The sequence below is a fragment of the Ahaetulla prasina genome, chromosome 11 (assembly GCF_028640845.1).
Source record: "Ahaetulla prasina isolate Xishuangbanna chromosome 11, ASM2864084v1, whole genome shotgun sequence".
Taxonomy (NCBI): Eukaryota; Metazoa; Chordata; class Lepidosauria; order Squamata; family Colubridae; genus Ahaetulla; species Ahaetulla prasina.
In genome coordinates this window covers 3,557,138-3,563,665 of record NC_080549.1, presented here as the reverse complement: position 1 = coordinate 3,563,665, position 6,528 = coordinate 3,557,138, and the positions used below count along the sequence as shown (strand labels likewise).

General features: G+C 40.8%; 1 long non-coding RNA gene across 1 annotated transcript; it reads right to left on the bottom strand.

Moving 5' to 3' along the window:
- Window positions 1-299: 299 nt before the first annotated feature.
- Window positions 300-5,992, bottom strand: LOC131183848 (uncharacterized). Its single transcript, XR_009151854.1, has 3 exons — window positions 5,629-5,992; window positions 2,660-2,949; window positions 300-2,491 (listed from the first exon to the last, which is right to left on the bottom strand). It is a non-coding gene; the product is annotated as an uncharacterized LOC131183848 (long non-coding RNA).
- Between the last annotated feature and the right edge of the window lie 536 nt (window positions 5,993-6,528).

The following is a 6,528-nucleotide window of genomic DNA, read 5'->3' as shown; positions in this document are numbered from 1 at the left end:
GGGAGTCTTTCCTTCTCATTAGGTTGCCAAAGTATTTCAGTATCCTCTTCAGGATCTGGCCTTCTAAAGAGCAGTCAGGGTTGATCTCCTCTAGGACTGACCGGTTTGATCACCTTGAAGTCAAGGGACTTGCAGGATTCCCTTGGATTGATCGATCAGTCTATCTATCTATCTATCTATCTATCTATCTATCTATCTATCTATCTATCTATCTACCTGTTGTTGTTAGCTGCGAAGTCATGTCCGTCCCATCGCGACACCATAGACAATGTTCCTCCAGGCCTTCCTATCCTCTACCATCCTCTGGAGTCCATTTTAGCTCACACCAACTGCTTCAGTGACTCCATCCAGCCACCTCGTTCTCTGTCGTCCCCTTCTTCTTTTGCCATTCCATTGAGATCAGATTAAAAAAAAAGTCAGAGAATTAAATTCAGTTATATAACGCCGCAACTTTAATTACACCCAAGAGATTTTGTGATCCCTACAAACCTTTGATACGTGTTGGCTCACAGAGTCTAGCAAACATTTTTTTTAACTGTACTATAAATTTTAATGTGCCAGAAGTCATACATTATTAAACAGATGACAGGAGTGTTATCATAGTAACCATGTAATGAATCTTGAAATCAAATCAATGTTTGTTTGGTGCTGTGGCATCCTTGCTTTCCAGTTTTTGGCTTATGGTTAGCCTAAAGGGAGGGAAGAAGTGGTGTCTGTCCCACTGCAGAGAATAGAATAGAATAGAATAGAATAGAATAGAATAGAATAGAATAGAATAGAATAGAATAGAATAGAATAGAATAGAATAGAATAGAATTTTTTATTGGCCAAGTGTGATTGGACACACAAGGAATTTGTCTTGGTGCATAAGCTCTCAGTGTACATAAAATAAAAGATATGTTCATCAAAAATCATAAGGTACAACACTTAATGATAATCACAGGTACAAATAAGCAATCAAATCATACTAGGAAACAGTCAATATAAATTGTAAGGATACAAGCAACAAAGTTACAGTCATGCAGTCATTAGTGGGAGGAGATAGGTGATGGGAACGATGAGAAGATTAATAGTAGTGCAGTTTTAGTAAATAGTTGACAGTGTTGAGGGAATTATTTCCTTAGCAGAGTGATGGCCTTCGGGGAAAAAAACTGTCCTTGTGTCTAGTTGTTCTGGTGTGCAGTGCTCTATAGCGTCGTTTTGAGGGTAGTAGTTGAAACAGTTTATGTCCAGGATGTGAGGGATCTGCAAATATTTTCCCAGCCCTCTTTTTGACTCGTGCAGTATCCAGGTCCTCAATGGAAGGCAGGTTGGTAGCCATTATTTTTTCTGCAGTTCTAATGATCCTCTGAAGTCTGTGTCTTTCTTGTTGGGTTGCAGAACCAAACCAGACAGTTATAGAGGTGCAAATGACAGACTCAATAATTCCTCTGTAGAACTGGATCAGCAGCTCCTTGGGCAGTTTGAGCTTCCTGAGTTGGTGCAGAAAGAACATTCTTTGTTGTGCTTTTTTGATGACGTTTTTGATGTTAGCTGTCCATTTTAGATCTTGCGATACGGTAGAACCTAGAAATTTGAAGGTCACTACTGTTGATACTGTGTTGTCCAGTATTGTGAGATGTGGAAGTATGGAAGGGTTTCTCCTAAAGTCTACCACCATTTCTACCAGTGGTGAAGTCCAATTTTTTTTACTACCGGTTCTGTGGGCTTGGCTTGGTGGGCATGGTGTGGCTTGGTGGGCATGACTTCGTTGGCGTGGCAGGGAAGGATATTGCAAAATCCCCATTTCCTCCCCACTCCTGGAGGAAGGATACTGCAAAATCTCCATTCCCATCCCACTCTGGGGCCAGCCAGAGGTGGCATTTGCCAGTTCTCTGAACTACTCAAAATTTCTGCTACCGGTTCTCCAGAACCTGTCAGAACCCTGCAGGATTTCACCCCTGATTTCTACAGTTTTGAGTGTGTTCAGTTCCAGATTGTTCTGGTCGCACCATGAGCTCGTTGTCCAACCTCCTGTCTGTTTCTTGGCCCAGAAATGCAAAGCATGGCACTGCATAGCAACCCCAAAACAAACATATTTTGGTTTGACAGGGACAGTTGTGTTAATTCTAAGCTTTGAAGCTCCCTCCTTAGTTCAGCTATAATTTTCTCTTATCATGAAACATTTATTAGATGAAAGAGAGAGAGTGTGTGTGTGTGCAGGGGGAGAGATGTGGAAATGCCTGGTGTTCAAAAGGCAAACAACAATGCAAACTGTCTCAATGTATCACATTAGATCCTGGGAAATTAAAGCAGTGAATCAGTGTTAAACATAGTAAATCGGAGGGGAGGGAGAGAAGCATTAAAATCCCGCAGAAATGGGGACGTTGACTTCGTTAGGCTGGGGTGCAGATTGGGTGCTCTAAAAATACATGATGAATATCTCTGAGCATTTCTTGTCCAACGGAGGGAGAATTAAATCAGGTTCAATCCTGCCTTCACCCTATGTCACCTAAAGGACAAGAAGGATAGAAACTAATCAAGGAGAGAAGCAACCTAGAACTAAGGAAAAATTTCCTCACAAGAACAATTAACCAGTGACATGGCCCTTCCCCCTCACTTTCCAAGTCACTTTCTGGCAGCAGGCCCGGCTCAGGGGGCACAGACACAACACGTATACCTGTTTTGGGGCCATTATTTGGGCTGTTTTCAGGCCGTTTTGGGGCCATTTTCAATCCATTTCTTGAGCCCGAAAATGGCCAAAAATGGCATGAAAAACAGCACGAAAACAGCCTGGCCTGTTTTTTGGCCGTTTTCAAGCTGTTTTCTGGTGCTCCGGCACCCACAAAGACCATCTGGCTGCCTGGTGACAGCGCACGTGACCACAGGGAGGTTCACCATCACAGGTTTAGGGTTTCCTGCAAGAGGTTGGACTAGAAGTCCTCCGAGGTCCCTTCCAACTCTGTCGTTCTGTTAAAATAAAATTTTAAATGGATAAGACCAGTGAAGGAGATGTTTTCTTTTGCAGAATAAAATGCGTTAGAACGAGCTAAGTAATCTGAAAGCGACAAATCTTTGCTTGATGAAAACAAAACTGGGGTTAACCCAGCTTACGGCATGGTGTCAAACCTGAGCCCAAGTCTATCAATATCCATGGGAGATCTGTATTATGAGTGCAGCAGCCAACAAAGCAACCCCCTCCCCAAAGGTGTTAGTTACCACCTTTGGGCCTCTGGTGGCTCAACAGGCTAATGCAGCCTGTTATTAACATCAACTGCTTGCAATATTGCAGGTTCAAGTCCCACCAGGCCCAAGGTTGACTCAGCCTTCCATCCTTTATAAGGTAGGTAAAATGAGGACCCAGATTGTTGGGGGCAATTAAGTTGACTTTGTATATAATATACAAATGGATGAAGACTATTGCTTGACATAGTGTAAGCCGCCCTGAGTCTTTGGAGAAGGGTGGGATATAAATGCAAATAAAATAAAATAAAATAAAATAAAATAAAATAAAGTGCTCCATGGCATAGGACCGGGTTATCTACAGGACCGCCTGCTGCTACTGGTGGCCTCCCATCGACCAGTGCGCTCTCATAGGGAGGGTCTCCTCAGGGTGCCATCGGCCAGACAATGTCGGCTGGCGACCCCCAGGGGGAGGGCCTTCTCTGTGGGGACTCCAACCCTCTGGAACGAGCTACCACCAGGGATCTGCCAACTCCCTGATCTCCGGACCTTTCGTCGCGAGCTGAAAACATTTCTGTTCCTTTGCGCAGGACTGGCCTAAGGGTTTTTAAATGGGGTTTTTATTGGATTTTTATAGTTTCCAGCCAAATTCGAATTTTTGTCTTTTAAATTGGTTTTAATTTTTGTATCAGTTGTTTTATTCTGGCTGTAAACCACCTTTGGGAGTCCTTTGGGAGAAGGGCGGTATAAAAATTGAAATAATAAATAAATAAAATAAATAAAGGTCCAACTATAGTCAGAAATTCAGCAATAGAAATAGTCTACGGAGATTTTCAGCCATCCAGGTCATGGACTTTGTTAGTTTTTTCTTTGAAAACGTTTTGCTTCTCATCCAAGAAGCTTCTTCAGAAAAACAGAAGAAGCTTCTTGGATGAGAAGCAAAACGTTTTCAAAGAAATGTCTATGGAGATTGTCAGTCATCCAGGTCAGGGTTATCCCAAAAGTGCTTTTTCCAAAAGGCAACTGGACTTTGTTTTCCCGTGAAGACGTTTCGCTTCTCATCCAAGATGCTTCTTCTGTTATTCAGCGGAACTGAAGAAGCTTTTTGGATGAGAAGCGAAATGGAGAAAACAAAGAAAATAGACCTGAAGAAGCTTCTTGGATGAGAAGCGAAATGTATTAAGGAAACACGAAGTCCAGTTGCCCTTTACAAAAGCACCTTTGGGACAATAGAAATAGTCAATTTTCCAAGCGCAGAAGGAAGATTTTTCTTGTGCATAAACAATAGATAAAGCCATTTAAATCACACTGGCTGGCCATGAACCGTGTTCCCAGGTCTATTGATAGTCAATGTACAACATCTCCCCCCCCCCACTCTTGTATTTTGGAGACATAATAAACTTTGGAATTGCTTCTGTGCCTATTGAGACAAGCTTACTTTATATTCATTTGTTTTACATTATCTACCAAGGCATGTCATTCATAAATTTCCCCCAAAAAGCAAAATCCATAAAAAGAAATCTCAACATTCAATAGATGAATGTGCCCCTTGATTGACATTATCATAATTCATTTTCCCTTATGCATTGGCAGTAAAACAGAAAACATAAACAGAAGTGCTAAAAGTTGCCCCAAATTAGGGGCAACAGAGTGACATCACTAGATAACGTTCATTGATGCCAGTTATAATGGAAACGGGGGGGGGGGAAATGGGCTGGATTCAGATAAGATTGCTCACATTTTCCTAAGCGTCAATCCACAAAACCTACCCACGTTAGTGTCCATCCCAAGATAGAATAGAATAGAATAGAATAGAATAGAATAGAATAGAATAGAATAGAATAGAATAGAATAGAATAGAATAGAATTTTTTATTGGCCAAGTGTGATTGGACACACAAGGAATTTGTCTTGGTGCATAGGCTCTCAGTGTACATAAAAGAAAAGATACGTTCATCAAGGTACAACATTTACAACACAATTGATGGTCAATATATCAATATAAATCATAAGGATAATAACTTATAATTATTATAATATATTATTATAACTTGTTGCTGGCAATCCTTATGATTTATATTGATATATTGACCATCAGTTGTGTTGTAAATGTTGTACCTTGATGAAGGTATCTTTTTTTTATGTACACTGAGAGCATATGCACCAAGACAAATTCCTTGTGTGTCCAATCACACTTGGCCAATAAAAATTCTATTCTATTCTATTCTAAATCATAAGGATTGCCAGCAACAAAGTTACAGTCATACAGTCATAAGTGGAAAGAGATTGGTGATGGGAACTATGAGAAGATTAATAGTAGTGCAGATTCAGTAAATAGTTTGACAGTGTTGATGGAATTATTTGTTTAGCACAGTTTGTAAATAGATAGATAGTAATGTAAATGTAAATGTAAATAGGGGTCTGTAAATAGATAGTTGCGCTTTGAAAAACCACCTTTCCCTCTTACCAGACTGCCCAGATTTAAGGTATATGAGGAGGTCCTTCTATGTATCTCATCATCTAGTAGGTGTTTGGTGAGAATTGACTCTTCTCAAAGAAGGAACAAGATCAGCAGGCAAGAACTGAGAGCAGCGCTATCTCATTCACTCAGTCCTGGAGAACATCAAGGTTTCAGAAGATGGTAAAGAGACAAGATTGTTCCAGTGGTGAAAAAGAGCTGAAGGCAGAAATACTCAAGAGTAACATCAAAGAACGTGATGCCTGGACACCATCAAAGCTGATACCAGCCTGAGCATAGAAAAACTCAAAGAAGTAGTGCAAGATCAGAGGATGTGGAGAGACCTGGCCCATGGAATCCTCAAATGTCAGACACAACTGAATGGATCTCATCATCATCATCATCATCATCCTGATGTTTGATCAACATGAATCTATTCACTCCACCAGCAATCTGCCTCCCCTCCTAGTCCTCAAATAATCATCCATTGTGTGTAGCAACCATCAATAGAAAAAAGGTCCATATATATATATATAGGCTGATATGTGTGTGTGTGTATATATATATATATTGGAAGTGTCTTGGCAACGTTTCGACGAAGTCTCATTTGTCATCTTCAGGCTTCATCGAAACGTCGCCAAGACACTTCCAATTTTACGCGGGAGAAAACCCGAATAACCAAAGACCTATATATATATATATATATATAATTGATTGCTCAACCCAGGAAGGCATCTCACATGCATGCTGCAATCCAATCCTAGTTTCAAGACCTTGGGAAAAACAAGAATGTGTGATGTGAGAGGAGAATAAGGGTGAGGTCAATGTCTACTAACATTGACCTCACCCCATTCCTAAGAGGACTACAAGGGGCGTGCATAAGAGCACAAAAGTGCCTACCGTTCCTGT